The following is a 27,382-nucleotide window of genomic DNA, read 5'->3' as shown; positions in this document are numbered from 1 at the left end:
ATCGTAACCTAGACTTCAACTTAAATATTAAAACATCTATATCTTAAAAATATATTAAAATATGAAAAAGTTGAGATGAATTTAGAAAATAGCTACTTATTGAAGCTATGATTTTTTAAAGTATTTAGTGTTTGTATCTATGCATATTGAATGTGAGTTCATTATAAATATGGCATAGATATGGTATAAATGAGGGGATTCTCCATCCACACTCCGTTTAGCCAATGGGGAGAAAATTCTCTTCAATCCTTCCCCTATTCTCCATCAAATTAGGATTTTTCACCTCGTTCAAGGCGGGATACTTGTAGGATAAATGAACATCTTTAGCTTTTATATATGATCTCTGAACTTTAAAATGTATATAATGAGCCCCTAAAATTTTTATCGTGTATTTGGTAGATTTCCATGGTCTATAGTTCCAAGTTCTATCCAATAGGTATCCATATATATATTATTTGTTATATCATATATAAATGTAATTTTATGTCCAATGGATCCTATTATATGTTTTTTTTAAATCGATTTATTATTTTTTATGTACTAATTGAAATTTAAAGGCTCAATTAAATACAAAATAATTTTCTTTGTCCAATAAAATAATCGATTTTAGTTTTTAATATGTTTGAAATGTATACAAAATTGAAAGTTTGTGATTTTTTTTAGACATTTGTGACTTATTTGACACAATTTTGAAATTTTAGAGACTAAAATTGTAAATCAACATTTATATAAATATAAAATACATTATATTAATATTTAAATTAAGTAATATTAATTACAAAATTACAAATATATAAGCATATAATGAGATTTGAAATATTTATTAGAAGTTTCTTAAAATAAAACTAAAGTTAAAACAAAGGTTGTTTTTAAATATAGTAAAATGAACAAACTTATCTACAAATATAACAAAATGTCACTGTCTATCAGTATAAACATTGACATTTTGTTATATTTAAAAATATTTTTAGTAGTTTTATCATTTTAAACAATTAATTTTCTTAAAAAAATTTATTAAAGATTAAAATTTATTTATATACTTGTATGTTTATTTGTTTGTGAGAAAAATAAAAATTAGAAATAATTTTTTAAAACTGATTTTAAGTGTTAAAAAAAAGAGATAAATATTTGAATTAAAAAAAAACAGAAGGTTAAGAAAATTAGGAGAAAAAAAAGAAAAAGAAAGCTTCACTTACGTCATGTGAACTTAACTACCACCGAGCCAAGTCTAAAATTTGTTAGATTTATTGATTCATATTATATAATATCAAATACCAGAACTAAATGAGGGCCCCATGTGGATTCGTCCCTGCCTTTGATCCCATCATTTGAAGGATAAATAACAAAGACAACAGGATAGCTCGATTATATAAACACATACAACATACGTTATACTTCATAAATCTCGAGAGTAATTAAACTTTTGGAAAGAGTGAATAATACTAACCACAAAGGTTTACATAAATCTAAACTATCATTTTACACAAATTCAACAAAAGAATTTTTAAATAAAAAAATTTAAACTCTTTTTTATTATTATTGTTTATTTTAATAATTTTGAAAGCCTTGATTAGTGGGAATTTTTATTTTCTATTACGGATTCTTATTCCCTTAATTTGTATAGGAAATAGCATTATATGCATATTAATTAACAACTCATAAGAGTTGTCAACATTTAAGAATTTAAGAATTAAAAAAAAACTCAAAAGAGTATTCAGAAACAATGCTTCTTTTTATTTAAGAATGCTTTTAGAACCTTCTATAGACAAAAAAGTAACATAACAGTTGAAATCTCCAACTAATGAAGGCATTAAATAGCCAAACTTAAATAGCTTAAACTAATGTTATGACTAAATCTATTTTATTTAACTAGTTGGAGTTCTGGATTGGCTATATTTATTTAAGAGTGGTTGGAATTGTTGTTATTTTGGTTTAATGGTTGTTCCAGAAAATGTCTCACGAGATCTCATTTCGAATGTTGTTTCTACAACATTTTTTCCTTATTAGGAATGTTTTGCATTGTTATTATTTTGGGATGTTTTCCTTATTTATGGTATGACGATATCAAATGGAAATATTTTTCTTCTTCCGTTGTGCTTATTTAAGAGCAAGTTTCGGTTTTGGTTTGTCAAGGTTACCGCTTGTGAGTTGAGAATTGAGCATAATTGAGTTTCGTAGCCTTTCAACAAAGGTCTCTATAGCAAGAAGTTTGATTGTTATTTTGCAGCATGTTGTACCATTGTTGTTGAGTTATTCGAAGCAATCTTAAGAAGTTTCTTGACCTTTAAGGGGAGCTTAAAGCATCGTTGATTGAAAATGATCTCTCATCCTTAGGGGAATCCTAAAGTAACGTCGATAAAGGAGTTCTCAAAGTTAGGGGGAATCTAAGTTTATCAAGTGAAGTTGTGTTCATTTGATAATTGAAAGATAAAACATTGAAGAGAAGGTGTCTCACACTTAAGAGAAGCATAAGTGATTCATCATTAATATTCACATATTTAGGAGGTGCCTAAGTTCTACTAAGAAGAACTCTCACATCTAGGGAGAGCCTAGGTGTGAAGGGATTGAAATTTCCTGCAGCGGAATAAATCGTGTCCCAATTTTAATTTTACAAAAAAATAATTAGATGACGGAAATATAGGATAAACAAAACTAATTAAACATGTTTTCTATCGTACAAGAAGAAGAAAAAGGGTTAGGATATCACATACCCATTGAAGGCCAATATTCTTTGCTTTCCTCTCCAAGTCACGTCGTCTTCTCCCGATCTCATGAATACTATAACCGGATACCACCAGGGGTCTTTCCGTTATTCTTAGGGACGAGAATCGTGCAGAGGTATGAGCTTGCACTCAATCTCAATTTAGGGAAGAGTATGACAGATTTTTCTGAGAAAAATTTCTGTAGAAAAACCAGAGAGAAAGATGAGGAAGGAGATGATGATCAGAGAACCTTTCTTTCTCTCTTGAGAGATTTGAGAATTTAGGGAGTTATAACTCCCTCCCCTTTTTCTATTCATTCAAAATTTGAATTTTAATAAATAAATAAATATATAAACTAACTTAATATATATAAATATTAAATTATATGTTATATCACATATAACATATAACCTATAGTTTATATTATATCACATATAATATAACCTTATAATATAACCTATAGATTTTATATAAATCACATTCATATAATTTAATATTTGAATCACATTCAAATAACAAACCCTCCCATCAAACACTATAAATTTAATATGAATCATATTAATATTAATTTTAACATATAATTTCTATATGAATCATATTCACATAATTAATACATGAATCATATTCAAATATTTATTTCTCTCATAAACCTATATAAATTTAATATGAATCATATTCACATTAAATTTTAAAATATAACTTTTATATGAATCATATTCATATATTTAATATTTGAATCATATTCAAATATTTATTTCTCTCATAAAACTATATAAATTTAATATGAATCATATTCACACTAAATTTTAACTTATAATTTTTATATGAATCATATTCGTATAATTAATATTTGAATCATATTCAAATATTTATTTCTCTCATAAAAGTGTATCAACATACATTATATTATATAATGTATCAATATAAATTATTTAACTGTAACTTATATAATTAAATTCCCTTTAATTAATTTGAACAATTCAAATCACACGAAAATTAATTTGATTCTCATCAGTCCTCATTGAGCTAACGAAGGGATCTTATGAGCCTATAGAATGAAGCTTCAATGATATGAGATTAATTGATTAACCTCTTTTAATCAAATTAATCAACATTCATTAACTGTCAGTCACTTTACTAAAGACCGACAGTTGAACTCTTCGAACTATAGATATATTTATTTATCCATTGGATATAACCAATCAACAGTGCATTAACCCTTCACAAATTACTCGTAAGTACAGCTAGATCAAATTACTGTTTTACCCCTGTAGTTACATCTAACTCCTTAAGTACCACTGATCTCTCTAATGAACATTTAGTCATAGTCCAACTATGATCGAACCTCTCTCGAGCCAGGAGAAGGTGAGGTATCTCATTGTTCAAGCTCCGGAATCAGCCCTTAAGGGAGCAATTTATCTTCTTACTCTAACTATAGGGAAGGAGTGAAGTCCTTTTTCTTATGTAGCTGTGTTCCCAGCTCCCCAATCAGATGAATCTCCAAAATGGTAAGCTTATTAAGCCAACGAATCTGGCCACTCTCACACATACAAATCAAAGGATTGTCTTCATAGGCAAGAGTTCACAACTCACTTAGGATTAAGGCCAAGTCATCTATGGTCATCGTGATGAAATGTATGTCTCTTCTAGTAATGGCGTTATAAAGAGTGACTTAACATTTCGTGGTCCGGTCTTTATACAAACTCTTTTATATAAGATACTCCCGCTCACATATCTCCATAAGAATGATCAGGATCAGATTATTTGTAGTACTTCACAATAATTATAACAACTACAAAACGGGTCGTATCAGTAGTGTTACCAAGATAAGATATCAAACCTTATCCATATACTATAGACCATTTAGATTATCACTTAAACATGATCCACTTGTATGTCTCCACATACATGTTTAAATTACATCAAATAATCTTGGATCTTAGGTTAATGGATGATTTCACAAGTAATATAAAATTAATCAACCATTGATTCAACTAACATAAAACTACGAGTCTTTAGGGCATACATCCCAACAAGATGATCAACAATAAGTTAGGTTGTTACGTGTGTCATTGTAATTGTCATTACTTTACAAATAAGTACAATGTTGTTAACACTTGACTTTTTATATTAGTGAATTTATCTGTCCCGGTCATATTGCCCTCGATCGTAGGTGGTGGATCATGAACTGGATTACTAAACTCTGTGTGTTGCTTGTTTAATTAGTTGTTGGGAGTTTATTTGTTGTCTATGTGATTGCCTAGGGTGCAGTCTAGGTTGTACTAATTTTCAAGCATTTCCTTTAAATATTTCTTGTTTAAAAAAGTAAGGTTTGTCACATGAATGAGTGCAAATTGGGAAGCATATTTTTCTATGGAAAATAATGCCTCGCTTGATAACATTTAGATATAGTTTGATAGCTATTCATCTTTTTATTTTTGAAATTTGTGTTTGCTTCTCATAATTTCTTAACCGTTATTTTCATATTTCATAGGTAAATATTTGAATTCTTAAATCCCGTTTGATAACCATTTTTTTCGACTTTTGATTTTTGAAATTTTAAAGCTTTTAAACTCTAATTCACTTCTAAATATTCTATGTTATGTGTTGTCTACTTTCTATAAAATGTGTTTAAAAAATCAAGCCATGTTTGAAAATTTTTTAAAAAGAAAAAGAAAAAAGTGTAGTTTTATTGAACATTAAAACTTAAACAAATTCCAGAAAAAAAAAAAAAAATTTTAAGAACTACTTTTCTTAGTTTTCAAAATCCAATAAATCAATAGATCAATCGTATTTAAATGTTCTTAGTATGAAACTCAACGTACAAATTGCAAATTTCAAGGGAAATTCTCTCTAATCAAACTTTCAACAAGCACACATGCTCATATATATTTTATTTATGGTAAAACTCTTCAAAACAACATGGTAGCAAGGCTTTACATAGCCTTCTAATAAAACTCTAATATCACCTCGTCAATCATATCAAAATTACGAAACTTAATATATCAAAATAGTTATATATATACAAAAATCTTCCAATAATCAACAAGACACGCTTCATGGAAGTTCACGATAAACTATCTTTTATTCAAAGATGGTACTTTTTACAGTACTACTGTTCAACAGTTATACTCGAGATCGTTAAACCATATTGTAAAAACAAAAATAGTTTAGAAAAAGAAGGCAAAAAATCAAATGATGGTGTATTCGCGTTGCTCGGAATATTTGACGAGTAATTCAAAATCCTTCTCGCCGATGAATCCGTCTCTGTCGGAATCAGCATGAAGAAGAGCGAGACGAGCTCTATAAGATGGCAAAAAGGCGCCGATAAATCGGAAGGCTTCGGTGAGCTCGGAGGTGCTCAGGCGGCCATCCTTGTCGCTGTCATGGTTTTTGAAGATTATAAGTAGCTGATCTCTTGATAGCTTAGCCCTTGGATGGTATGATTTGCTTTTCCTCGCCATCTCCCAACTCCTTTCCGTTTTTTTCCCTCTGTTTTTTCTTTTGTTTCTGTTTGCTTTGCATAGAGCTTTGAGGAGTAGTTCTCTTTATATATTGAAGCTCAATAGCCATGTGATCGAATTAATTTGTGCATTAAATATTATTATTCTTTTACTCGTTTTTCTTTCATTTAATTTAGGGTTTAGATTCCTAAAACGTCAGACTTGTTCGGTCAAAGTGAGAGAAATTAAAAGAGAAAAAATTAAAGGTTGCTTATATTTATAGACATTAAAAAAAAGAAAAAAAAAACTAAAAGATAGGATGATAATTGTAATTATATTCTCAAACTTTCAATTGTAAAAATTGAGTACTAAAATTTGTACGAGAGTTAAAATTAGATCTTCATACTTGCACAATGGTAGAAATTGTAACAATTGTATAGGCTTGAGGGCTCATTTTTTATCATTTGGAGTTCTAATTTCTACTGTTATTGTAAGTTTATGGGTCCAATTTTACACTTATAGAAGTTTGAAGGTCAACTTTTTACAATTGAAAGTTTAATGGTTGGTGTAATTGCAACTATTACGATACTCTCAAGGTGGTTTTTGTAATTTGCAAAAAAAAAAAAAAAAAAAAATCCTTAATTTTTAAAAATAGAAAAAAAATTCAAATTGTAAAAATAGCAAAACGATTTTTTTTATGTAATTAGAAAATGTTCAAAATACCCATATACTCTAATTTTGATTAAAAAAACGTCATGACCTAAAACAAATCCTAAATTAATTAAACTAACGCAAATATACTGTATTTAAGTATATTCAGGTCACTAACAACATCTCCACCATACACTTTGAATTGTTAGCCATTTGATCAATGGTGTCCATGGGTTCGGGGAGCACAATTCCATACAAGAACATAAATTTAGTCCATGGACTTCTGATTTGTTTCTATTATAGATGTTCATAAGGCGGGATAGATCCCTATCCCGTCCCCTATTTCAATCTCCATCCCCGCAAAATTTTCCGCGGGAAAATTCTTTGTTCATTATTTTTAACATATTCATTTATTAAAAAAAATTTAAATTTATTCTCGATCAAATAAAGTTTTTAATATTAAATGGTCATTTCCAATAATTTTTTATTCATGAAAACATTATAAAATTTCTCAATAAAAAAAATTATATTTTATATGCAAAAATTATATTTAAAATATTTAATCTCATAGTTATTAAAAGTTAAAATTTAAATTTTACGATATTGTAGCTTCTTAGGCTTCAACTTAAATATTCAAACATCTATATCTTAGAAATGTACTAAAATATGAAAAAGTTGAGATGAAATTTAGAAAATAGCTAATTAAAGAAGCAATGATTTTTTAAAGTATTTAGTGTGTGTGTATGAAATGTGAGTTTATTATATATACATGTATAAATTGTTGGGTTATATGTTCTAAAACTCGCAGTTTGTAAGATTAAACATATTATATTGACAATAAATATGTTATTGATGTTTATTCAATAAAACTATTACTGAATTGCACATGTAAAGCTAAATCCAATAAACTAAGATCTATGACTATTACATGAGTATTTGAACTTTATGTGGAGACATAGGAATGGATAAAGTTTGAGTAAATAGCCAGAACTATAGTATACGAATAAGGTTGGGTACATAACACTATCAGATGTGACCCACTTTGTATTTAATACAAACGATATGATCCTAAATCGTTTATATGGATACATGCGAGTGGGGCATCTTATGCAATTATGCAAAGAGTTTGCATAAGACCAGACCAAGAAAAAATGTCACTTTTACTTTATATCATTGTTTACTGTTTAAGATTGACTGTTTCAAGAGGATGATCTAGGTAACTCAACCTTAATCCTGAGCTAACTAGGAACTCTTGTTTATTCGGGATTATCCTTAGATTTGCATAGGTGAGGGTTAACTCAAAAGCGCTAATTCAATAAATCTCCCATTTCATGGGTAATGTCAGGTAGATAGTTGGGGACATGGGGTGCAAGATAAAATTCCCTCCTACCTGCTTTTAGGAATAGTAGAGAGCTTGTTCTTCACCCTCTCATTGGCATTGATTAGAGGATCAATGTGTGATTTAAGGAGTAAGATGTAATTTCGAGGGTAAAATAGCATTTAATCCGACCATTATTACGAATAACCTGTGAAGGATCAACTTACTGATTAGTATTAAATCAAGTGGACAGAGATATATCTACAGTAAGAAGAGTCCAACTAATTGGATTTTAATGGAGTAACCCGATAGTTAATAAATGTTAGATTAATTTGGTTTAAAAGTTTAGCCAATTAATCTAGCATTGTTGGACCATGATTTTTAGGTCCATTAGGTCCTCTACTAGCTCACAAACGGATTAAAAGTGATGAGTAAGTTTGAAACATTCAAATAGAATCAATAATTATATACGATATAATTACATGTTTAATTAAACGAAATTAAAGAATTGGATAATATTTAAATTTTATTTAAATATTAATTACATGAATATGGATTCATGTATTAGGAATCGGTGGTTGAATAATTTGATATTTGATATCAAATTTCAAATAAATTAAATAATTTAATTAAATTTAGTTTTATTCCAAATTAATTATTAGAATTAATTTTGGTTAAAAATTAAATTGAATTAATTTTAGATTTTGAAATTTAATTCCAAATCAAATCTATATTTAATTATTATTCAATTTAATTAAAAAATGGAAGAAAATGGGATTCCCACTTTCTCCATTATTGAATTTCACCTCCTTCTTGCTTCCAATTTGTGCAATTTGAGGTGTCAAATTCAAAAGGCGATGCAATTGAATTACTGTTGAGTTTTTGCTGGTTGAAAGAAGAAGAGTTCTTCACCTAAACACCTAAAAACAGTCTTCTCCTCTTACAAAATTCATTCTATTAGAACTCGTTTTGATTTCCACAAATCAATCTAAGGTCCAAGAGAATAGCAGGGAAGATCAAGTGGTAGTTACAAGGATTTGTTGAGGAGATTTGAACTGGATTTGTTGAATTGAAGAGTTCTACAAAGGTAAGACTAAAATCCTCTTTATTATTCTATGAGCATATTGTCTTAATTGCTAAAATTGATGAATTAAAGTGATTAATGATCTTGATATCTTCCGCTAATTGCATGTTAACTCCAACATAAATATGATATAAATATGTTATATTCATCGGGGGCGAGGTTGGAGTCGAGATTGAGGACGGGAACATTCCCCCTTTCCGTCCATGTTTAGCGCTCAATGGGAAGAAAATTCTCCCTACCCTCATTCCCGACCTTATTCGAGCGATACCCATAAGATAAATGGAAATCTTTAATTTTTATATATGATCTGTGAACTTTAAAATATGTCTAATAAGTTCCTAAATTTTTAATGATGTATTTGATTGACTCCTTAAATCTGGACAGCAATTAACCTTCTGGAAAGAGCGAATAATACTAACCACAAAAGTTTACATGAATCTAAACTTACTCAGAGTAATTTTCTCATCTTGGCATGATATCACTTTACACAAATTCAACAAAAGATTTTTTTTAATAAATTTTTTTAAGTCTTTTATTATTATTATTATTATTTTAATAATTTTGGCGTCAACGGGGAAGAAGTAATTTCCAAGAAAGGTTTTTTTTTTTTTTTAATAAAAAAAGAAAAGGCCTTTAAAAGCCTTAATTAGTGGGAACTTTTATTTTCTGTTACCGATTCTTATTCCCTTAATTTGTATAGGAAATCGCATTATATGCAATATTAATAATCAAAAGAGTTGTCAACATTTAAGAATTTAAGAATTAAAAAAATAAAATAAAATAAAATAAAACCCCCAAAAGAGTATTGTGTAACAGAGCGTCGTTTTATTTAAGAATGATTTTAGAACCTTCTATAGACAAAAAGTAACATAACATTGAAAATCTCCAACTAATCAAGGCATCAAATAACTCAACTTAAATTATAACTTAAACTAATGTTATGACTTAATCGCTTTTATTTAACTTGTTGGAGTTCTAAATTGATTATATTTGTTTAAGAGTGATTAAAATTGTTATTATTTTGATTTAATGGTGTCCTAAAAAATGTCTCATAAGATCTCATTTCGGATGTTATTTTTGTAATATTATTTTTTCTTATGAGAATATTCTGCATTGTTATTAATTTGGGATGTTTTCCTTAGTTATGGTATGTCGATATTGAATGAGTATTGTTCTTCTCCTGCTATGCTTATTTAAAAGCAAGTTTTTGGATTTGCTAAGGTTACCACTTTTGAGTCTAGAATTGAGCATTTGCCTTTCAACAAAGATCTCCATAGCAAGAAGTATGGTAGTTATTTTGTGGTATGTTGTATTATTATTGGTGAGTTATTCTAAGCAATCTTGAGAAGTTTCTTGATTTTTAGGGGGAGTCTAAGGCATCATTGATTGAAAAGGACCTCTCATCCTTAAGGGGATCCTAAGATAACATTGATAGAGAAGGAATTCTCAAATTTAATGGGAGCTTAAGTTTATTGAAGTGGTCTTATTTGGATAGTGGAAAGATAAAGCATCGAAGAGAAGGTGTTCTCACACTTAGGGGGAACCTAAGTGATTCATCATTAATATGCACAAACTTAGGAGGTGCCTAAGTTCTATCGAGAAAAAGTCTCACATCTTGGGATAGCCTACGTGATCAATAATAAGTTAGGCTCTACATGTTTTATTGTTTTTGCCATTATTTTACAGATAAATATAATGTTGCAAATGCTCAACTTTTCATATTAGTGAATTTATCTTTCCCAGACACATTGCTCCCTAGACATAGGTGGCAGATCACGAACTGGATTACCAAACTCGGTGTATTGCTTGTTTAATTAGTTGTTGGTACTTTATTTTTTTTCTGAGATTGTCAAGACTATCTGTGGAATATTTGTGTTCTGCATAATGAATCACCTTAATTTCATAACTAGTTTTCTTACAATCAAATATAATCTTAATCAAAAATGAAATTTTAAAAATATATACATAGTAAAGGTGGAGTCTAGATTGCACCATCTTCAAGCATCTCTTTTAAATATCTATTATTTAAAAAAGCAAAGTTTGCTACATGAATGAGTGTAACTTAGAAAGCATAAATAATATCTCATTCGATGACATTTAGATTAGTTTGGTAACTATTTGGTATTTTATTTTTGAAAATTGTGTTTGTTTCTCTTAATTTCTTAACTGTCGTTTTCATATTTCTTAGGTAAACATTTGAATTCTCAAGCCCTGTTTGGTACCTTTATTTTTTTATTTTTTATTTTAGTTTTTATGAAAATTTAAAGTTCTTAAACTCTACTTTCACCTTTAAATTGTATGTTAGATAAGCTTTTAAACTTTACTTTCACCTCTAATTTAGATGGTTGATGATCCATAAGTGGTATGGAAGGTTTTAACCAAGCATTAATGGCAAAGCATGCTTGGAGGTTATTTTTAGAACTAAACCTATTAGTTTCAAGGGTGTGATGAAGAGTCTATATTATAGAGATTGTAATGTCTTGAATGTTGAACCTGGGGAGAATGACCCATATACTTATGGAAGAGCATATGGTGGAGCTACTCCTTTCTTAAAAAAAAGGCTTAAGATATAGAGTAGCCAATGAATTGATTGTGATAATGTTCCTCATGACCCATGGATTCCAAATGAAAGTGTTTAAATAATTCTTTTGATCAAGCATTAGTCTCTTAATTTATCAAACTGAATGGTGTATGGAATATTGATCTTCTTATCACAGCAACTATTCCAGAAGATTTGTGAAATTATTAAAAAACTTCCCCCGAATCTAAAGAAGGAAGATAAGATGGTTTGGCACTATGATAAAAATGGGTTTATATTCTATAAAACCAAGGTACAAATGGTTTCAGAAATCAAGGTTATGTATTAACTCATCAAGTGAGAATTATATGGAGAATATTTGGAAGAAGGTTTGGAAGCTGAATGTTACTTTAAAAATCAGACTTTTGCTTTGGCGTTCCCTGAAGAATAAATTAGCAACAAGAACAAATTTGGCAAAGAAAGGAATCGAATTAATGCCAGTATGCCCTGTTTGTGAATCAAGAAGAGAAAGTGTTGATCACGTCCTGTTTTTTTTTAAGGGATTGAATCCCAAAGCGAAAGCGATTAAACGTAGTGTTTTTTAACTGGGATTGTGAAAATCAAAATTAATTTTTACTAAAATAAAAATAAGCCAAGCATATTGATTTTTCAATCCTAAAAATTAAAGATGAAGAATGTTACCTTTGAAGAATCCGTAAATCTTCAAACAATTCCCTCCAAGGTCACGATCAACGCTACTATAAATATCCAAGAATTGTTCCACCAATGTGAACACCATCAATCGGAATCCTCATTATTCTCAAGACACAAGGAAATGAAGTGTGGGCTTCAAGAGAATTTAAGCAGGAAAAGTTTTTTCTTGATCTTTGTGAGAGTGAGAGAGAGTACAAGTGCAAGGAGGTCTCTCTGTTTTACATAGAGAAGGAATAAGAGGGAGAAGAGGAGGGAGTTACGTTAACTCTCATCCCCACGTTTGCTGAAATAACATTAATATAGTGTTTATAACATGGTTAACTAACCATTAATAAGTATATTACATGCATTTATAATCATATTATAACTCTACTTTTAACCTATAATTTTAATATGAATCAAATTCATATTAAATTTTAATCTATAGTATAAAACTTATTTAAAATATTTGAATCTTATTCAAATATTTTTCTTTCACATATTATATAGTTTTAATTATAAATCATATTTATAATTAACTGTAAATTATGATGTATCAACATATATTATACTTCGTATTAATCATATCAATATAATTAATTACTTGAATTCACATAATAATCTGAACAATTCAAATTATTCCAAAAATGATTATTTTTGTTTCTATCCTTAGTGAGCTAATAAGGAGACTTATTGGACCTACAGATTAGAAGTTTCGATGATATGAGATTAACCAACTAAAATTTTTAACTATATATATTGGATATAACCAATTAACAGTAAGTTGACCCTTCACAAATTGCTCGTAACTACAGTTGAGTCAAAATTATCATTTTACCTTTATAGTTATATCTAACTCCTTAGTTGCCACCGATTCTTCTAATGAACAAACAATTTATAGTCTAACTATAAACTGTACCCTCTCGGACCAATGAGTAGGTGGGGTCTCATTGTTCAAGTTTCAGGATCAGCTATTAAGGGAGCAATTTATCTACTTTCCCTTTATATGGGAAAGAGTGAATTCCATCTTGTGTAATTGTGTTCTTAGCTCCCTACTTGGACAAAACCCCAAAATGGTAGATATATTGAATCGATGAAACAAACCATTCTCACCCATACAGATCAAAGGTTTACCCTCATAGATAGATGTTCACAACTCATCTAGAATTAAGGCCAAGTTACTTATGGTCATCCTAGTGAAAAGTTAGTGTCTACAAGCAATGGTTTTAGACTAAGAAACTAATTATTTCGTGGTCCAGTCTTATATATAAACTCTTTATATACTCTATCCCCACTCACATGTCTTCACATGAACAATATGGATCATATTTTTTTGTAACACTTACAACTCATATAAAAATTATAAAGTGGGTCGTATCCATAGTGTCACCAGGATAAGGCACCTAACCTTAACCATATAGAGACCTTTTAGGCCATTACTTGAACGTGATCTCCGTGTATGTCTACCACATACTGTTCAAGTTTTATTCAATGACCTTGGATGTTAGTTTATTGGATTGAGTTAATGCTATTTAAATGTCGAATAAAATACTTCTTATTTTATTAAATAAATAATTTATATTTACACAAATTACAAACTACAAGATGAACGAGATTTAAGACGCTAAATCCAACAATCTCCTACTTATCCTAAAGCGAGTGGGGAGTACAATACACGATATAATATGAAATACAATACGATAAACTAGGGCATTCTCTATACCAAAAAATCTCTCACTTGCCCTAGACAGACAAGATGACACATATTCTGTAGACCCAACTCTCTAGGTGACCCTACAAAAACTTAGTTGTGAGAGTCTTTGTAAAAGGATCAGGAAATTTGTCCTCCAAAGAGATCTATATGATGATCACATCTCCCCGTTGCACAATCTCCCTGATGAGATGATACTTGTGTTCGATGTGCTTTCCTCATTTGTAGTTTTGAGGCTCCTTGGAGTTTGTCACAATACAACCATTATCATAATATAGGGTGATGGACGTTGACATGTTTGGAACAATTTCTAAATCTTTCAAAAACTTCATAAGTCAGACAACTTCTTTAGTAGCTCCACAAACAACTATATACTCTGCCTCCATGGTAGAGTCAACAATACAACCTCGTTTGATGGTACCTCATACTATCCCTCCGTTAAGAGTGAATACGGATTTTGATCTAGATTTTCTGGAATCCTTATCAGTCTGAAAATCATAGTCAGTGTATTCTATAAGGATCAAATCCTTAGCATCATACACTAGTATATAGTTTCTCGTTCTCCTAAGATACTTGACAATAGTTTTAACCGCCTTTCAGTGATCAAATCCTGGATTGGATTGATATCTACTAACTATTCTCATTATTTAGCAAATATCTGGCCTAATACACAACATGACATATATTAGGCTACCTACTACAGATGCATAGGAAATTCATCTCATCTCCTCAACTTCTTGAGGTGTCTTAGGATACTGTTTCTTAGACAGAATAATTCACTTTTCTAGGTAGGTTCCCATGTAGGGGTACGATGTTTCCGTCATCTTAAGTACCCTAGCCTAGACAAAACCCGCCTTAGGACAAAAAGTCCCTTATAGATACATTTGTCAGATATTTAATCTTTTATTAACAATCAATTTAATCCTACTAAGCCAATTAAAATATTAAAATAAGATTTTTAATCTTATTAGAAATATGATCTTAGGTCTATCTCCATCATGTTTCAAAATAATTTTAAAAGATGATTATAACCAAAGGTTTGCATGCAACTCTTAATTGTTGATTTTAATTCAAATTTCATTTAATTATAATGTTTATAAATAAATAAAACAATTAAAACATTCATTGTATGCTTGACATACTTCAGTTAATCATAACATTTATAAATTAACCTAAGGTGGTGTCATGCTTCATGCATTCTCAATTCATTATTAACATGTATAACATTTATATAATAAAGTAATGAATCAAGCTATAGCATACATCCATACATTCATTCAACCATATATTATAACAATTATAATATAAATGATGCATGGATATGCTATAAATGCATGCATACATATACTATAACTTTTGTAATATATGATGCATGTGCATGCTATATAATTTAAATTATGCATATACATATATTATAACACTTATAATATAGAATGATACATGAATATAAATGCATAACCTATGGTGGGTTTTAAATCTATATGACATACAACATAACATATAAGAAAAAAATATACATCACATGTATATTTAAAACTAACAGTTAATGGACTGGGATAAGACACCTAAAAGGAATTTAAAAGCTAATTATTACAAGAAAAGAGTCAACCGGTTCAAATACAAGCGAATCGGGCTTTGAACCGCTTGAACCATACCAATCAACCACCGAATCGAACCTGAACCACCTGAAAAGATTGAACTACGGTCGAACCAGATGAACCACGAACCGAACCAAACTAGAACCGATTGGTTCTTTCCACATTGCAGCGTTGCAACGCTGCGATACAGTCCCTTTTTAGCAGTGTCGAACTCCATCGAAATTTCATCGGAAAAGGTCGCGTTTTCTCTAGAAAACCACCAGGAACATCACGAACGACTCAAAGACTATTAATACAGACTCTATTGCATATAATTATGCTCAAAACAAGGGTCTTTACAAACCAATTTATAAAAGAATAAATCCTTAAAACTAAGTATCATATCCCGAAACATCCATCAACAAAACCACATTCATCACAAAGCTATTCATCACATGAATTATGAACAGAATGTAGAAAGGAAAAAATTTACCAGCACTGTAAAATTTAATTTTAAAAAAAATAGAATTTGGGATCATAACTTGGCTCTTATACTAATTGAAGGATCCCATAGTGAAGGGCCCTTGAGCGAAAATGAGAACGTCCCAAATCCCATTTTTATAGAGAAAGAAATTTGACAGAATAAACAAACAGATTATGCAATTAAAAATTAACTATAGCATGCTCAACAACAAAACGTTTAGGGTTTCATGAAACTTTACCTTCCCTTCAAGAAATTCAAGAAATCCCTCGATCTACAAATCACGAACAAAGTCAAAATGGCCAATTAGGACATCATCAATTGGAGACTTAGTATTCTCGTGTAGAAAATCCAGGAGTAGTGGACTTTAGCTAATTTGGATTGATGGAAGGGAGAAGAATGAGAGTTTTAGATGAAGAGAGAGTAGAGGAATTCAAATAACCTTTCTTTGTAAAAACAATGTTCTACATCTATCTCTTTTCTCTCATGGGTTAAAGATAATCAAAATCCAAAAAAATACACCCACTTACGTGGGTGGAGAGAAATAAAGTCTCTCCCTCATTTAATTTAAATTAATTTTAAGAAATAAAAATTAATAAAATTAATTTATTTAAAATATCATTTAATATATATATATATATATATATATAAATTATTTATCATATAATATATACATTAAACTATATATTATATCAAATATAAAATATAACCAATAGTTTTCACATTATATCATATACAATATAACCAATAGTTTCTTTTCTCTCACATATGACATTTAATATAAATTATATTTATATTAAATTCAACAATTATGAATCCAATTCATATAATCAAAATTTGAACCATATTCAAATATTTGTTTCCTCTCATAAATAATATAATGTATCAAATACATTATAATAATTATATCATATATAATTAAAATAACTTAATTATATCATATATAATTAATTCTCTCAATTAATTTGAACAATTCAAATTAATCCAAATATTGATTCTCATTTAGTCCTATTGAGCTACTAAGGGGACCTCATGGACCTGTAGCTTGAAGTTTCACAAGTATATGAATAATTAATTAAACTCTTTAATTAAATTATTCATCATTCGTTAACTGTCGGACACTTCATTAAAGACTGACAACTGCACTCTTCGTACTACAGATATATTTTGTGTCCATTAGATATAACTAATCAACAGTACGATAACCTTCTCAAATTGCTCATAAGTACAACTAGGCCAAAATTACCGTTTTGCCCCTATAGTTACATTTAACTCTTTAAGTACCACTGATCCCTCTAATGAACAATAGATCACAGTTCAACTATGACTAAACTCCTCATGGAGAGAGTGTGGCGTCACATTGTTCAAGCCCCGGAATCAGCCTTTAAGGGAGCAATTTATCTACTTACCCCGGCCTCGGGAAAAGAGCGAATTTCTTCTTGTGTAGTTATGTTCCTAGCTCCCCAATCAGATGAATCCCCAAAATGGTAAGCTTATTGAATCGACAATCTAGCCACTCTTACCCATACAAATCAAAGGACCACCCTCATAGGCAGGAGTTTACAACTCACTCAAGATTCAAGTCATGTTACTTATGTCCATCCGGTGAAATGCAAGTCTCTATTATGAACGACGTTATATAATGAGACTAAACATTTCATGGTCTGGTCTTATATAAACTCATTTGTATAGAATATCTCTCTCACATGTCTACACATAAATGATCAGGATCATATCATTTGCAACATTTTGCAACAATTGTAATACTTACAAAGTGGGTCATACTCGTAGTATCACCAGGATAAAGTACCCAGCTTTATTCATCTACTCCAGACCATTTAGATTATCCCTTAAACATGATCCACCCGTATGTCTCTACATACATATTTAAACTACAAGATAACATTGGATGTTAGTTTATTGGTTTGTGGTTAATGCAACTAATTTTGAAATTAAACATCATATATTTTATTAAACAAATAATAAATTTGTACAATACTTACAAACTATAGGACCTTACGAGATTTAGGGCATCAATCCCAACAAACCTATAGTGATATTTTAAATCTATATGACATACAATATGCAACATATAAATCATATAATTTAAACATACATCACATTCACGTTAAACTATATAAAAGGTACTATAGACCAATATTTGGAACCCTAAACAAATAATTAAATTAATATAATCGAATTATATAAATTTAATTATAAACAAATAAAATGACAACAAAAAAAGAGGAAAAATGACTGCTTGGACTCAAACCGACTATTAGCAACTCGTGCGCACGTTTGACATTCGTAGTGTCGCGATTATAGGGTATAGTGTCGTGTTACGAAAATTTTTCACGGTCTGCCTCGCGTCATAGCGTCATGACACTGTAGTCCAGGATGCACAATTTTGCAGAAAAATCCTCTGTTTTCCAACATTCTTCTCAGCAACATCAACCATAAACGATACAGACTTCAAATACAGATTCAATTGCTTAAAATTAAATGCCAAAATACAAACAAGCCCTTATAATTGATCAAAACAACAAGCAAACGAATCTATGTGCCAAATTTCGCAAACATCTATTAAGCCAAAAAAGCCCATACAAAATACAGCATTCATCACGTGAATTCAATACTTAAAACACCCACCAAAAATCAAAATTGATATCTGTAAATCAGAACAAAAACAAGGTCATTGGCTTTGATTCAGAAAGCTGTTGTTGGCATGAAAATTAAGTTTCGAAAGACGTTTCCACTTTTTTGTCCGTTGAGGCTCAATATATCAGAGGTATTTGCTTAAAAAAATAAATTAATTATTCATTTTTTAACTTATGTAAATATCCGTATTTTATCGATATCTTTGTGAAATTGAATGTTGATTTATATATTAATCCTTGATTTTAACCTATTTAAAATAGTTAAATATTTATATATGTGTAAAAATATTCGAATTCAATAAATAGGACATTAGCTGGGCGTGTTACAAGTTCACAATAAAAAAAGTATCCCTTTATTAGAAGACAGTTACAATAAGCAGTTAGATCTAAGATTATACATGATTTTCTTTCAAATGACAGTGTATTTGCGTTGCTCGGCATAATTGACAAGTAATTCGAAATCCTTCTCGCCGATGAATCCGTCTCTGTCGGAATCAGCATAAAGAAGAGCAAGGCGAGCTCTATAAGGCGGCAGAAGGGCGCCGATAAACCGGAAGGCTTCGGTGAGCTCCGTGGTGTTCAGGCGGCCGTCCTTGTCGCTGTCATGGTTTCTGAAGATTATAAGTAGCTGATCTCTTGATAGTTTAGCCCTTGGATGGTACGTTTTGCTTTTCCTCGCCATCTCCCAACTCCTTTCCGTTTTTTTTCACCTTTTTTTTTCTTCTTTTTTCTTCTTTCTATTTGCTTTGGATAGAGCTGTGAGGAGTAGTTCTCTTTATATATTGAAGCTTAATACCCATGTGGGAAAATTAATTTGTGCATTGAATATTATTATTATTATTATTATTTTGCTCATTTTCGTTTTACTTAGTTTAGGGTTTAGATTCCTAAACGTCAGAATTGTTCGGTCAAAGTGGAAAATTTATAATATTACATGAGAGAATTTGCAAAATTCTTTTAAATTACGATGATAAATGTAATTATACGTTGAAATTGACAATTATATAAGTGGGAGGATTTCAATTCTTATCATGGTCCGATTTTAATACTTAAAGAAGTTTGAGAGCCCAACTTTTATCATGAAAAGTTTAAAAATAATTACCACCATACTTGGTTTTTGCAATTTGCCAAAAAAAAAAAAAAAACAAAACAAAAGAACTTCTTAAGCTTAGCGAAACACAAATTTATAAGTCCAAACAAAACTTACTTAACCGAGATTAAATAGAATACTAAAACTGCAAAACTATAAACCAAAAGTGAAGGGGTTAATTAACATTTTGAAAAAGAATGACAAATAAAAGTGAAGGGTTAAACCTATTCTATCTTGTTTTTTGTTTTTCATTTTTGAAAAATGTTTTTTTTAGTTGAACAAAGAAGAGAGAGGAGGATTCGACTCAAAAGAAGGTAATAAGTGTCTTATTTTTATTTGGTATTTCATGCAATTTCAAAATCTATTTTTTAAAAGTAGTTTTGAAGTTTTAAGCATTTTTTTTAAATGTACAAATAAAAAACGGTATACTATGGTGTATTTTTCAAATTTATGTAGCTTGTATCATCAGTAAAATCCTTGATTAGAAAGGCATATATAAATTTTACTTCATAATTTCATAATCAACAGTCCACTTAAATCAAATGAATTTTCTTTCTTAAGGTTTTTTTTTTAATTGTTTTTTTCTCAAGTTGAAGCCTTTTTTAAAGTTTCAAATCATGCAATAATCAATTAATAACCATTATCAAATTAAAGCATCTTTAAGTACATGTATTTATATATTCCTTTAATTAGGACGCGATGTTTTGAATTAAAATATTTAAAACGAGAGAGAGGAGAATTAAATTTTCTTGTACAAAAAAAGGGAAAAAAACTTAAATTTTCATTTTATCCATGTTAAAAATTTCACCAGTTAATTATGTGTATAATTGCGCTATTTCTTTAATTTTATGCTTTGTTGAGATTACGGACTTGAAACTTGAAATTAAATTGTGATATTGGAATCCAATAATTCTTTGCATTTTTCTATTTATTGGACAACGATATTTTGGTGGAAGCTTGTAAATAAGAAAAAATAAATAAAAGAGAGAGAAACGTTAAAAGGATAAATATAGGTTATTAGAATCTCTGTGTCGATGTAATTTTAAAGATCAGAACCGATCCTCCTCCCACTTCCACCCACCTTTCAAAAATTATATTCCCTCCTACAATTCGATAAATAATTTTAATTTTTTTTACTCCGTGTAAGAAAAATTTAAAATTTTATATTTAGATACATATTATTATTTAAGTTAAGTTTAGGGTCTACAGTTTCAAGTTTCAAGTCTACGTAACAAAACTCTCTATTCTATATGTCTCAAAATAGGAAGATACGTAGCCTTTTATCTTGTATCAATTCAATCATGGTGCTTAATCAATCTTAACACATGTATACTGACTTATGCACCAAAGTGTACTCGACTCGATATTACATCGATGTGAGTTCTCTTACTTGTCAGCTTGAGCCAAACGTGAAAAGTGAAATTGCTAATCAATTAATGGTAATAAAAAAATGAAAGATAATAAATTTACTCACAAAGTTTTTAATTATGATTTGTTAATTTAAAATGAGGAAATACAAGGTTAAATAAGACTTCATGCCAAGTCCTATGAAATTTAATCATTATATTTTAGTCAATTTTCTTAATTTACATAAAAATGAAATTTGAAATCTCTCAAAAATTATGTTATTCTAAACAAAGCCTACCATTTGAAATATATTTAAAAATATACTAGAAATAGTAATATTTTGTCTCACACACTCATATATATATATATCTGTCTCTTATACACATCTAGATGTGTATAAGAGACAGATATATATATGTATGTATGTATATGTATGTATGTATATGTATGTATGTATATGTATGTATGTATGTATATATATGTATATACTCTCTATTAAAAAGACAGTGATTAGGTGCAATCTCTTTTTTCAACACACAAAGAAAAATTAAAATAATTATTTTTCTGAAAAAAAATAAAAATAGTTATCTACAATTTTTTTCTGGACAAGTCTCTAGGTTGTAGATAGTGTAGCCCAAAGATCACCTAAGTATTTTTCTCCTTTAAATAAAAACATGAGATAGTAGATTATAGAGAGCATAAGTTTCAATATTTTAAACATTAAATTTTAAAGAGAGTGGTCCTAAGTGTAGTAATGCATCATCGTACAGATGTCCTTTAATATGTGCTTTTTGTCTAGGAAAAAGCCCTACGACTCAAATACACTTATAACATTTTGGTCTCAGATGGAGCTTTCATTAAGTATGACTACATTTTAGTAGTCATCTGTTTCATGGTAATTCAAAATTTTTCTAAAATGAGCATCTGGATTATCACCATCATATTTATTTTGCAGTAGATAAGATAAACGAGGTAATACAGATGTTTAGAAATTTGGAGAGACTTACGGGAGGCATCTCAAGAGTTTTGGAAAATACTCTTCTGACAAGTAGGTTTCCGAGATTCTCGGCGTTGAAAGGACATCCCCTTTTACTTTCTTACCCTTCTTTTTTTTTCCTTATAAATATATCACTTCTCTTGGTTATATAATGGTCGTTATTTTTGTTTTTCTTAGAAGGGTACAAGTGGATAAAACTAGAGAATAGTAAGAGAGATAATTTTAAAATAGACTGGAAGGACAAAGAAAAGTAAGATATTTATATATGTATAGTATTCTACTTTTCTTATCACATCAAATTATTTTTATTCCATGTTGATATGCCTACTTTAAAATTTGGGATGCTTATAGCTATAATATAAACAATTTTATTTATGAGTTTTTTTTTTTATTAAATTATAATTTTAGAAGAGAGAAAATATGTGTATATATTATATCATATATTTGTTATTAAAAAAAATTTCTATTGACAACTAAATATTTACTTTAAAATTTTGATATTTCAGTGCACTGTACGTGTTTATTATATAAATGCATTTCTATTTCTCTTTGGATTATTATAAATAAATAAATAAATAATGTTCTCTTTTGTTAAATATTTGCGACATACATATAATTTTAAAAACTAAAGGTAAATTGTGTCCTTTCTTAATCTGCCACAACCATGGTATTAATCGAAGATTTTTTTTTTCTTTCTATTTTTAGTTTTTAGTTGGATCTAAAAATATTTTTATTGTCAAACCCTTCTTTATCTAGGAGGAAAAAAACACACTTTTTGGTCTTATTTCTGATTGGGTTTAAAAGTGCTTTGATCGAATAAAGAATTAGTTCTTTTTAACTTTAGTTTGTAACCATACATTTTAATTTATAACAATTTATTCCTAGTATTTTATTACTTGTAACGATTTATTTTATAGTGTAAATAATATTATTTGGTTAAATTGTTATATTTTAAAGTTTGATTAGTGACTAAAGTATTATTTTAACCCTGTTTAATAACTATTTAGATTTCTTTTTATAACTCAATTAGTATATTAGTGTGTTAGTAACCATAAATTTTGTGGTTCGAATTCTCCTACATCGAATTGAATGTACTAAAAAAAGACTTTGTTTTATAACTATTTGATTTTTTGTTTTAGAAATTTTTTAAAATTAGGTTTATAAACACTACTTCCACACATAAGTTTATGTGTTATATTATTCACTTTCTACGAATATTTTAAAAGACCAATCCATATATCAAAAACAAAAAAAAAAATGGTTTTTGTCTTTTGAAATTTCACTAGTAATTTCAAGTGTTTCTTTAACAAATATGAAACTCATAATTGGAGAAATGGGAGGAAACCGGGAACATTTTCAAAAAAAAGAAAAAAAGAGAGAGAAAGGAAGAAAGATAGAAAGATAAAAAGAAAGAAAGAAAATTTATCAAATGGGACTTAAATTTTTTTGCTTTTAGTAATTAAATTTAAAAACTTTACTTCCACTTATAAGTTTCTATATCTTGTTATCAATTTTTTAGCAGTGTTTTAAAGAAAAACAAGTATTTTGAAAACTTAAAAATAGATCAAACTTATTTTTTTGTTTTTAGAATTTGACTAAAAATTTGTCCCGTTTATTAATCATCTTATTTTTTCTTTTTTTTTTTTTTAAATTAAGTCAATAGACACTACTTCCACCTCAAAATTCCTCATTTGTTATCTACATCTTACCAAAATTCAAGTCAAATTTTGAAAACTAAAAAAAATAGTTTTTTTATAAACTTATTTTGTTTTTGAAATTTGACTAGGAATTCAACCATTATACCTAAGAAAAATGTAAATCATTGGAAGAAATTGAAAGAAAATAGGTCTAACTTTTAAAAACAAAAAAACAAAAAATAGTTATCAAACGGGTCTTAAACATTTAGTTTAAAAAATAAAAAAATTATGAAAAATTTTTTTGTAACAAATAAAGACAAGTTTTAAAAATCAATTATCAAATGAGACATTAATCGAATTATGTCGACCAAAATGTCCTTTTAACGTTGAGATACATTTTCCTTAGTAGAAAAGAAGAGACAGTTCACAACTTTAGCATAAAGCTATTGTCGTTGATAATCCAAGCATATGTTAACCTTTTTCTTTTTTTCTTTTTCTTTTTTTTCATTCTTTTTCACACTTTTTCGACTTCGCATTAGTGCTTCTTTTTATGGCTAGATTATTTGAATTTTCCTCTTCCATCTCTGACGTATTAATGTTTTTAAAAAATTATCCGGTCGTGAATTTTAATCTTTTGTTAATATTTTATTCTAGATATCAATAAGCATAAAAATTCAAAAAATTAATTATCAATTCATACTTTTAAATTTTAGAAGTTGTCTAGTATAGATTCTAAATTAATAATTTCAATTTATCTCCTCATTGAGATTTAATTCGAAAGATAATGAGTGAAATTTATAATTATTTCGATTAAAATTTTAATAAGATTGCCTTTGAAAATTGATAATGTACCATCTGTAGATTTGTTCAAATGTCGAATTAACAAAAGAGATAATTAGATTTGTTGTTGCTTGAATCGTTTTCTAAGAGAAATCCTAGTGAGAGTTCAAATTGATTTTTTTTTAGTACATAGCTCAAATTGATTTACTTAGGAAAGTTTTGGGTTTAGTTGATATAATTAAAAGTCCCTCGCACGATATTTATCAAGACAAAACATCGTGAGGGTATAAATTACTACAATTACGAAAAAATTTTAAATTTATATAATTATTAATTTATAGGGTAATTGTAATAGATATCATTTTTAATGATAATAACTAAAAGTATAACAATATTTTTTAAAAATTACAAATATAGTAGAGTCTATCAATTATAGGTTCTACCACGGATAGATTTCTACCGATGATATGGTCTATTATGGATAGATTCTTATAAGTGTTATGGTCTATCACTTATAAACTACCTAAATTTTGTTATACCTGCAGTCTTTTTTGTGTTGTGTTACACTTACTAATACTTTAGGTTTGATTGCTATATTTGTAATAGTTCATAATTTTAATGAATGCAACCAAAAGACATTTAAAGGCATAAGTTAATATTATTCTTTAAAAAATTAGATACATCTTTAAGTTTAATTTATTATTTTTTAAAAATATATATATATATTATTGAAAATTGTCCAAACTGGTGAAAAATCGAACCTTCATTTATAGAAAAATAATAAGCGTATTTAAGATGAAAGTATGCTTAATTGACACAATTGTTGAAATTGATGTACAAATTCCTTAAAAAAAAGGAAAAGAAAAGAAAAAAGAAATAAATAAATTGATGTACAAAAAAATCCATAAATTAATTAAAATATTAGGGTCAAAAACGAATATGATGATAAGTTGGAGACCGGACAAGTAATGCATTGTTCGTGTCTATTCTCCAAATTAATTTAAAGAAAAAGCTCCATCTTCCATATCCTATTTATTTTATTCGAAGAATAAATAAAAAGCTATTAAGTTTTTTTTAAATAAAAAAAATATTAAAATTTAGGTTAAAATATCATTTTAGTTTATTGTATTTTGAAGTTTATTTAATTTTAATTTAATGATTTTAAATATTTAATTTTAGTCATTGTATCTTTACTAAATCTTAACTTTTATTATTGAAATTAGTTAGATAATAATAATAATTGCTATCATCACCTACGAAATTAGTATCAAGCTCCTTCAACTCTATGCTCTTTATATAATATATAAAAAAATTTGAAATAATATCAATAAAATTAGCTAGTCTAGTGGTACATTTATCTTTTAGTCCTCTCCAAACTCGAGTCCAAAATCCACTTCTTACCATCCATAACTAATTATCATGTAAAAAAGTACGGTATAATGAATATATTTTCAACATTTAGGAAAAGAATGCTAAGTGGTAAAATTAAGAATAAAAAAAAAACTAGTCATTGATATTAAATTTAATACTTATTAAAAAGGCATAAATTAAAATCAAACATTAGGAAAGTCCCAAAGTATCGACTAAAATAGTTTATTATTCTGATTTTTATTAGGTAAAAGAAAGTGAATTGAAAAAATGAAAGAACTTTAATTTTATAGTTTATGAAAATCACGTGTTTGTAATGAATAAAATAAATTAATCTAACATCTTAATCACCTGAATCACGGTTTAAAGGGGAAAATCACCTGAATTAGTTATTATAATCTTGTAATTAGATTTGGTTACTTCAAATCTAAACTTTAATTAAGTATCTCAAATAATTGAGAAAAGAAAACTAACTTAATAATAATAAATAAAACAAATGTCTAAAGTATGAGTCGGAGCATTAATGTAGGTGACATGAAAAATTCGTTTGAAGGTTAAAAAACATATTATATAATATAATAAATATTATTCTTCAATAAATTAATGTAACGGCTATTGGTCTAGAAGAAACCGCCATGGGTGACTGGTCTCCCCCGACTATATTGATTATTCCATTTTAAGAATTTTTCTTTATTTATTTTTTGAAATATTTATTGTATATAAGTGATCCTTTATAAAATGATAAAAATAAGACATATACAAGTGTTAGAGCTAGCTCCATCAATTAATTTTGAGAATACACTCATCTATATAAAATTTGGTCAGCATAAAAATCATTAGATTATAAAATTTGAGGAGCATCGAGAATATATAACATGTATGATAAAAATAGTAAAATATAAGAAATTAAATAAGAGATAATGAAAAATATATTATAAATTAAAAAAATTATAATAATAACAACTTAATATAAAATGATAAAAAAAAAAAGGGGAAAAGAAAAAGAAAAAAATATATACAAGTGCTAGAGCTAGCTCCATCGCTTAATTTTAAGAATGCAATTATCGAATATAAAATTTGGTCAACAAAAAAAATCATTAAATTATAAAAGTTGAGGGGCATTGAAAATACATAAAATGTATAATAAAAGTAGTAAAATATAAGAAATTAAATCCGAGATAATGAACAATATATTATAAATAAAAATTATAATAAACAACCTAATATAATGTCTATCAAATAACATTGGAACATACTATTTTTTCAAAAAAAAAAAAAAAAAAAAAAAAAAGAAAAACAATGGAACCTACTACATCATATAACACATA

Source organism: Benincasa hispida, chromosome 9 (assembly GCF_009727055.1).
Source record: "Benincasa hispida cultivar B227 chromosome 9, ASM972705v1, whole genome shotgun sequence".
Lineage (NCBI taxonomy): Eukaryota > Viridiplantae > Streptophyta > Magnoliopsida > Cucurbitales > Cucurbitaceae > Benincasa > Benincasa hispida.
The sequence above is the reverse complement of the archived record's forward strand: the minus strand, read 5'-3'. Positions refer to the sequence as shown.